The 8,397-nt window shown below is 36.3% G+C and overlaps 1 protein-coding gene across 1 annotated transcript in view; it reads right to left on the bottom strand.

Moving 5' to 3' along the window:
• The window catches only part of mvb12bb (multivesicular body subunit 12Bb), a 69,477-nt gene that overhangs the window by 36,155 nt on the left and 24,925 nt on the right, over window positions 1-8,397 (bottom strand). The gene's annotated exons all lie outside the window — the stretch shown is intronic.

Genomic DNA, 8,397 nt, shown 5'->3' with positions numbered 1-8,397 from the left:
ATATATATATATATATTAGGGCTGGTAAGAAATTCTAATTTTTTATCTAATTAATTACATGATGTGGCAATTAATTAATCTAATTAATTGCAAATTAATCGCACATCAAATTTGGCTGAGAAATTTGCCCCAAAAGATAATTTAAAGTCATTGTTGTGTAAAGCATCAAACAGACATTACAAAAAGTAGCTTCAGCAAGAAATATTTTGTTTGATAAAATGTATGACATGTACACTTTTGGACCATGAGTGTGAGTAAATGATGACACAATTGTAATTTCTGGGTGGGTGAACTACACCTTTAATAATTAATTTTCTTATTATTACTATGGAAATAGGAAATCATTTCTTTAATGAAATGATACTCTAAATAATAATCTAAAACTGCCAGTAGGTGGTGGTAAATGTCTTAATGATTAAGTCATCGAGTCATTTATTCATTCATTTGATTCGTTCAAATGGCTAATTCATTCAGGAGTGAAGTAAATGGGCAAATTCCAAACGGAAGTGAGCATCCCTATGCCCTACTCCCTTCGAAGGGCAGAGCCCTTGAAGTGATTTCTTTGATGGGGGTAAGGCATTACTGTCTCGTATAAGTGTTTTGAACTTCCTTGGTGAAGGGAATGACTGACCAAATGTTACCTTGACAACGCTGTGCGTGCGTGCAGCATTCATCACTCCACCAGTTGTTGGAAATAGGCTATATATTTCTTCTCATTATTATTATTTTATTCAAATATTGTCTAATTGTATCTTATTTACTATTAAGCTTTTTCAAACTTGCTTAAAATTGCTTACACTACCATCTTAAATAATATTTCTGATGAAAAATATTTTATATTACATTAAAATAAAGTCAAATTTAATTAACCTATTCTACTTACGTTTGTGTCGAAATCAACCACAACTTTGCTTTAAAATGAGTCGCAAGATCTCCTAACTGAAGATCACATGATCACAAACGGAAATCACTTCAGTGAAGTGACCATTGCATGTCCCCTTCGCTAATGGACTTCTGGAAGGGCCCTTCGTGAAGGGATTCAGTTGTTCACTTTCGTTTGGACGTCCCTACAAATGGCATCCCCTTCCCGAAGTGCCCTTCAAGGGCGCAAAAAGGCAGTTTGGAATTCGCCCAATGGCTCTTTATGAATGGTCCATTGAATCATTAGACTTGTTGCCGAGCAACAAATGCCCTGTGTGTTGCTCGGAGACGAACAGTTCTGCTTTGTCTTTATATTTTTGTTGGTAAAATTGAGCAAAACGGACAACATTGTGTCTAAAATAACACAATATTAACTTCTTACTTACTGAACTGTTGTATAAGATCAGTATCACATTTGCTCTCGTGTGATATTGCACTTAGCCTATTGCTCGTGTGATATTGCTTAAAGGGGTCATATGATGTGATTTCAATTTTTCCTTTCTCTTTGGAGTGTTACAAGCTCTTGGTGCATAAAAAAGATCTGTAAAGTTGCAAAGATTTCAGCTAAGCATAGAAGTTTTTTTTATTAATTGTTTTATTAACCCTTCAAAATTAAAATGCAATAGGTAAAACTACAAATGTAAATGTAGAAGTATATGTACGTTGACAATAATTATTTCAATTATTTTGCAATAAAAAAAACGTAAAGAGGGTGATATGATATGTGCATATTAGTATAGGTGCCAATACTCTAAAGGAACAGACCCCCTAAAGGAAGACTGAGGGTAGAGTCTTAAATCCGGATTAATCCAGAAACAAAACTTCAGATGTCAAATCAGTCATTGGTTTAGTGGTATTTGCTATCATGCATTGCACACGAGCCAAGCAAGTTGTAAACCTCCTCTGCATTTTCCCAAGGCTCCCTCTCTACATAGGCCACGGGAATAAATTATTAATGGCTTTTTTGGAAAAGAAGCTGTATGCAGTCTTTCATGCCCTGTCGCCAACCTGAAGTCCTTGGCTCCCTTTCAGAACGGTTTTATTGCCCCGAAATTGCGCGGCTTAAATCGTGTACCCATCGAAAGTAAAACACAGCTGTAAATCTGGTCTATGTCTATTTCCCTCCTAGTCCCCCCACCGCCACCCATCAAATATCCATACACAATTCATTTAGGGCAATTTAGCTGATGCTAAACAGAATCAAGGTGAACTTTCAATGGGCCCTCGGCTATGAGAAAGGAGGAGCAGAAAAATGGTGGCCTAGCTTTGGGGGGTTTTAATCAACTAGCTCCTCAAGGCTAGTCATCCAGCCATGGAGCAGCCGCACTTAGCGGATGAGTTTTTGTTTCGCTAGCCCGAGTGCGTGTTCTCTAATCCTTCAGCCTAAAGTGTTTCGTTATTGTAAAATATGGCCACACGGGTGGAGAGAGCTGCCGGCTACACGAGATTAGAGTCACGATTAAAAGCCTACGGAATCCTCCTCGACTGCCAAGCGCTAGCTGGAGCGCTAGTCACGGCGCAGTCTGCAGCCGGAGATAAGATGGAACTTTTGTTTGAAACCTGATGAGAGGCTTCCTAATGAAAGTGCTGGCCCAAAAATAATCTTTTTTCTCTGTGTTAGTCAATCAAAAAACAGTGTGGTCGGGGACGGTGAAAAAAAAAAAAGTGGGGGAAAAAAGAGAAGTCATTTTGCATAATCAGTGAGCACCATCTGGAACAATTAACGAAATTCCACAGAACTTGGAGGATCAATATATATATATTAGGGCTGGTAAGAAATTCTAATTTTTTATCTAATTAATTACATGATGTGGCAATTAATTAATCTAATTAATTGCAAATTAATCGCACATCAAATTTGGCTGAGAAATTTGCCCCAAAAGATAATTTAAAGTCATTGTTGTGTAAAGCATCAAACAGACATTACAAAAAGTAGCTTCAGCAAGAAATATTTTGTTTGATAAAATGTATGACATGTACACTTTTGGACCATGAGTGTGAGTAAATGATGACACAATTGTAATTTCTGGGTGGGTGAACTACACCTTTAATAATTAATTTTCTTATTATTACTATGGAAATAGGAAATCATTTCTTTAATGAAATGATACTCTAAATAATAATCTAAAACTGCCAGTAGGTGGTGGTAAATGTCTTAATGATTAAGTCATCGAGTCATTTATTCATTCATTTGATTCGTTCAAATGGCTAATTCATTCAGGAGTGAAGTAAATGGGCAAATTCCAAACGGAAGTGAGCATCCCTATGCCCTACTCCCTTCGAAGGGCAGAGCCCTTGAAGTGATTTCTTTGATGGGGGTAAGGCATTACTGTCTCGTATAAGTGTTTTGAACTTCCTTGGTGAAGGGAATGACTGACCAAATGTTACCTTGACAACGCTGTGCGTGCGTGCAGCATTCATCACTCCACCAGTTGTTGGAAATAGGCTATATATTTCTTCTCATTATTATTATTTTATTCAAATATTGTCTAATTGTATCTTATTTACTATTAAGCTTTTTCAAACTTGCTTAAAATTGCTTACACTACCATCTTAAATAATATTTCTGATGAAAAATATTTTATATTACATTAAAATAAAGTCAAATTTAATTAACCTATTCTACTTACGTTTGTGTCGAAATCAACCACAACTTTGCTTTAAAATGAGTCGCAAGATCTCCTAACTGAAGATCACATGATCACAAACGGAAATCACTTCAGTGAAGTGACCATTGCATGTCCCCTTCGCTAATGGACTTCTGGAAGGGCCCTTCGTGAAGGGATTCAGTTGTTCACTTTCGTTTGGACGTCCCTACAAATGGCATCCCCTTCCCGAAGTGCCCTTCAAGGGCGCAAAAAGGCAGTTTGGAATTCGCCCAATGGCTCTTTATGAATGGTCCATTGAATCATTAGACTTGTTGCCGAGCAACAAATGCCCTGTGTGTTGCTCGGAGACGAACAGTTCTGCTTTGTCTTTATATTTTTGTTGGTAAAATTGAGCAAAACGGACAACATTGTGTCTAAAATAACACAATATTAACTTCTTACTTACTGAACTGTTGTATAAGATCAGTATCACATTTGCTCTCGTGTGATATTGCCCTTAGCCTATTGCTCGTGTGATATTGCTTAAAGGGGTCATATGATGTGATTTCAATTTTTCCTTTCTCTTTGGAGTGTTACAAGCTCTTGGTGCATAAAAAAGATCTGTAAAGTTGCAAAGATTTCAGCTAAGCATAGAAGTTTTTTTTATTAATTGTTTTATTAACCCTTCAAAATTAAAATGCAATAGGTAAAACTACAAATGTAAATGTAGAAGTATATGTACGTTGACAATAATTATTTCAATTATTTTGCAATAAAAAAAACGTAAAGAGGGTGATATGATATGTGCATATTAGTATAGGTGCCAATACTCTAAAGGAACAGACCCCCTAAAGGAAGACTGAGGGTAGAGTCTTAAATCCGGATTAATCCAGAAACAAAACTTCAGATGTCAAATCAGTCATTGGTTTAGTGGTATTTGCTATCATGCATTGCACACGAGCCAAGCAAGTTGTAAACCTCCTCTGCATTTTCCCAAGGCTCCCTCTCTACATAGGCCACGGGAATAAATTATTAATGGCTTTTTTGGAAAAGAAGCTGTATGCAGTCTTTCATGCCCTGTCGCCAACCTGAAGTCCTTGGCTCCCTTTCAGAACGGTTTTATTGCCCCGAAATTGCGCGGCTTAAATCGTGTACCCATCGAAAGTAAAACACAGCTGTAAATCTGGTCTATGTCTATTTCCCTCCTAGTCCCCCCACCGCCACCCATCAAATATCCATACACAATTCATTTAGGGCAATTTAGCTGATGCTAAACAGAATCAAGGTGAACTTTCAATGGGCCCTCGGCTATGAGAAAGGAGGAGCAGAAAAATGGTGGCCTAGCTTTGGGGGGTTTTAATCAACCAGCTCCTCAAGGCTAGCCATCCAGCCATGGAGCAGCCGCACTTAGCAGATGAGTTTTTGTGTCGCTAGCCCGAGTGCGTGTTCTCTAATCCTTCAGCCTAAAGTGTTTCGGTATTGTAAAATATGGCCACACGGGTGGAGAGAGCTGCCGGCTACACGAGATTAGAGTCACGATTAAAAGCCTACGGAATCCTCCTCGACTGCCAAGCGCTAGCTGGAGCGCTAGTCACGGCGCAGTCTGCAGCCGGAGATAAGATGGAACTTTTGTTTGAAACCTGATGAGAGGCTTCCTAATGAAAGTGCTGGCCCAAAAATAATCTTTTTTCTCTGTGTTAGTCAATCAAAAAACAGTGTGGTCGGGGACGGTGAAAAAAAAAAAAGTGGGGGAAAAAAGAGAAGTCATTTTGCATAATCAGTGAGCACCATCTGGAACAATTAACGAAATTCCACAGAACTTGGAGGATCAGTCATAGTGGCTTATTAAAGATCCTGAATTATAGGAGCAATAAATCCGTGGAAAAATGAAGCGTACCCCGGCCTGTCATCACTATTTTAACTTCAAATACGCACAAATATTCGATAAGGCTGAAAAGAAGAGATTAATATATGCAAATTAAGTCAAGCATTTTAAACCCCCCCCAACAACTGTCTGCCATTTTTTTCCTGTCTCTTATTACGAGCCTTTATGTTTTATTCATACACCAGCTCACCTGTCATTTCATAAGCTCTAATATTATGGGGGTATTATTAAAGTGCGCAAAGTGGCGCTTTAATTGGAAAGCTCTGTTGCATTTTCCAATTATTTGGAGCAAATTAAAAGCAGATGCACATACTTTAATAAGGGGACTAATAGCAGTTCCGGAAAATCAAAAATCATTGTCACTCGCTCTGATATTTTGCAAGCTTAAGGTAATACTGAAACATCTCTGTATTTTTATCTTTCTTTCTCTCTTTCTCTCCAGGCACCTCTTGATTGATCTTCCTTTAATACACCAAGGAATAATTGATTGGCATTATATATAATCTTTAATAAAGGCATTGTCATTCTTTTTTAGATTAATGCAATAGATATGTTACTTACATAGGGGATATTGAATATCTGTGTTATTATGAGTATCTGTTGGTTGTTTTTTTATAGACAAGAATGAAAATGACAAGAGGCAAAAGTCAAGCTCCTTACCACATATAAAAAAGATATTAACAATATGAAGTTCCCTTTACAAAAAACATTTACAGAATCACAGCTCATACGATGCTCATTTCTGATAGACTAAGTATTACTTCATTAATACACCAAAAAAAGAATGTATTCAAATCCATCACCTCACAGATGTTGCAAACGGACTCTTTTTCACACTGATTCCTTCGCTAATTAGGAAATATTTCCTTCAAGCCATCAAGCTAAATGAAAAATAAATGACACCAAAAATCTGCTCAGCTTCAAAGAGGCGGTGGTGAAACAAAGTAAGAGGTTGTGAAGTATAGAAAGACCCAACTTGTTAAAATGAGCGTGGACTGTCAAGTGAATGAAGGTTGCCAAATCTATGTGAATTAGTTTTTAATACTCTGTTAATAAATGTCAAAGCACCGGCACCTCAAATCCGCACATAATGTGGCTGACGATGACAGATTCCCAGACATGTTGAGTCTCCTGTGCAAGGCTAGTCTTTAATGCGCTGGTCTTTTTTTTTTTTTTTTTTGCATGTGTGTGTTTTGTTGGGAAGTGACGGAGGGTTTAATCAAGAAAGCAGGCAATTCATCAATCCTGAAGGAGCTGGTGCTACGAGCCTGACAGAGCGCACATGGTTTTAGCCCAGCTCAAACCTGGCCAGCTGTCAACATCCACGCGCATACATATATGCACATATGCGAGCGCGCGGAGTCCCCAACGATTAAGGTAAATCCAGCTGTCTGTTTGAAACCCCACACTTGCTCCTCAGGTCATAACTCAATTCATGAAGAAAATGCAATAAAAGTCTCTAATAACAAAAACAACAACAACAACAATAATAATAATAATAAAATAGTAATAATAATAATGATAATAATAATTCTAATAATAATAATCCTACATTTAAAAAAATAAATAAATGCATAATTCAATTAAATAGATTTAACAAATTATTATTATTATTATTATTATTATTATTATGTATGCTGCGTTCCCAGTGATCAAGGTAAATCAAGTTGTCTGTTCAAAACCCCACTTTTTCAAATCATAATTCAAGAAGATTAATTGTAATAAAATTCTAATAGTAGTAGTAGTAGTAGTAATAATAATACAGATTTCTATAAATAAATCATATTATAATTATATGTAATAAGATATGTATGCATGCTAATTTGTGTGTATATTATTTTATAAATTACAATGCACATATATTCTAACATGTAATTCTAATATAATTAATTTATAGAAATATGTATAACTTATATATAATGTGTATAATATGTAATTTTACAACATAACTTACAATTACATGCTATAAGATATGTGTGCATGCTAATTTATCTAATAAATATATGTAAGCATGCACATATATCTTATAACATGTAATTATAATATAATTTATTTATAGAAATATGGGTAAGACTTTATTTTAAGGTGTCCCTGTTACACATTACATGTACTTACTATTATAATCACAATTAATTATGCATAATTACATGCAAGTAACCCTAAACCAAACCCTAATCCTAACCCTAACCATAAGTATATGTAGTTAATTAATATTACTCAGTATATACATGTATAATTTACACTGTAACAAGGACACCTTAAAATTAAGTGTAACTGAAACATGTATAATTATACAATAAAACAATATTAATACTTATTATTTATAAGAAGCTTAAGGCAACATTGTCAGAATTGTGGCACAGCAGTTTGTGTACACATTCCCTGTGTCTCTACTATCTCCATCAATAAAAAAATACCAAAATATCCACTGGATAACTAGACAACATACTGCTCCGCTGCTAAGCTCGCCTGTGAACACAGTTCCTGACGGTTACAGAGACGTTGCTAAAGGAGGATCAATAGAACTCACTACTTGTGGTGACAGAGTGATGATTGGTGGCAGAGCATGTCTGCATGTCAGTCAAATGGCATTACCATGGCGACAGGGAAGCAGAATGCATCAGCCCACGTGCTGACAGAACCTTTCCTTTCTCTTTGGCCTCACTCGAGAACAAGTCAATCTGCTGTCACTTTAACCACGTCAAAGGCAAGTGGCAGAGTTTAATGTGTCAGTCACTTATTTTAACCACTGAAGCCTTGATACGATCAACGTGCCTGTAATCGTGCAATCACAGTACGCATAAAATCTATATGTGACTTCCTGAAGTCTCCTTAAGGCTGTTTTAAGAGCAAAGATGTATTAATGCAATTAATGACAATACAAACTGAAGCTAAAATATAGTAAATAAAAACCATCAAAAAATCCAAATCAAATGAATTGAGGGTCAAAATAACTAGCAACTTGCACATCATCTAACTTTTTTCTTCTCCAGCAACACGTGG

Source organism: Sinocyclocheilus grahami, unplaced genomic scaffold (genome assembly GCF_001515645.1).
Source record: "Sinocyclocheilus grahami isolate Dianchi unplaced genomic scaffold, SAMN03320097.WGS_v1.1 scaffold401.1, whole genome shotgun sequence".
Classification (NCBI taxonomy): domain Eukaryota; kingdom Metazoa; phylum Chordata; class Actinopteri; order Cypriniformes; family Cyprinidae; genus Sinocyclocheilus; species Sinocyclocheilus grahami.
The sequence above is the reverse complement of the archived record's forward strand: the minus strand, read 5'-3'. Positions and strand labels throughout refer to the sequence as shown.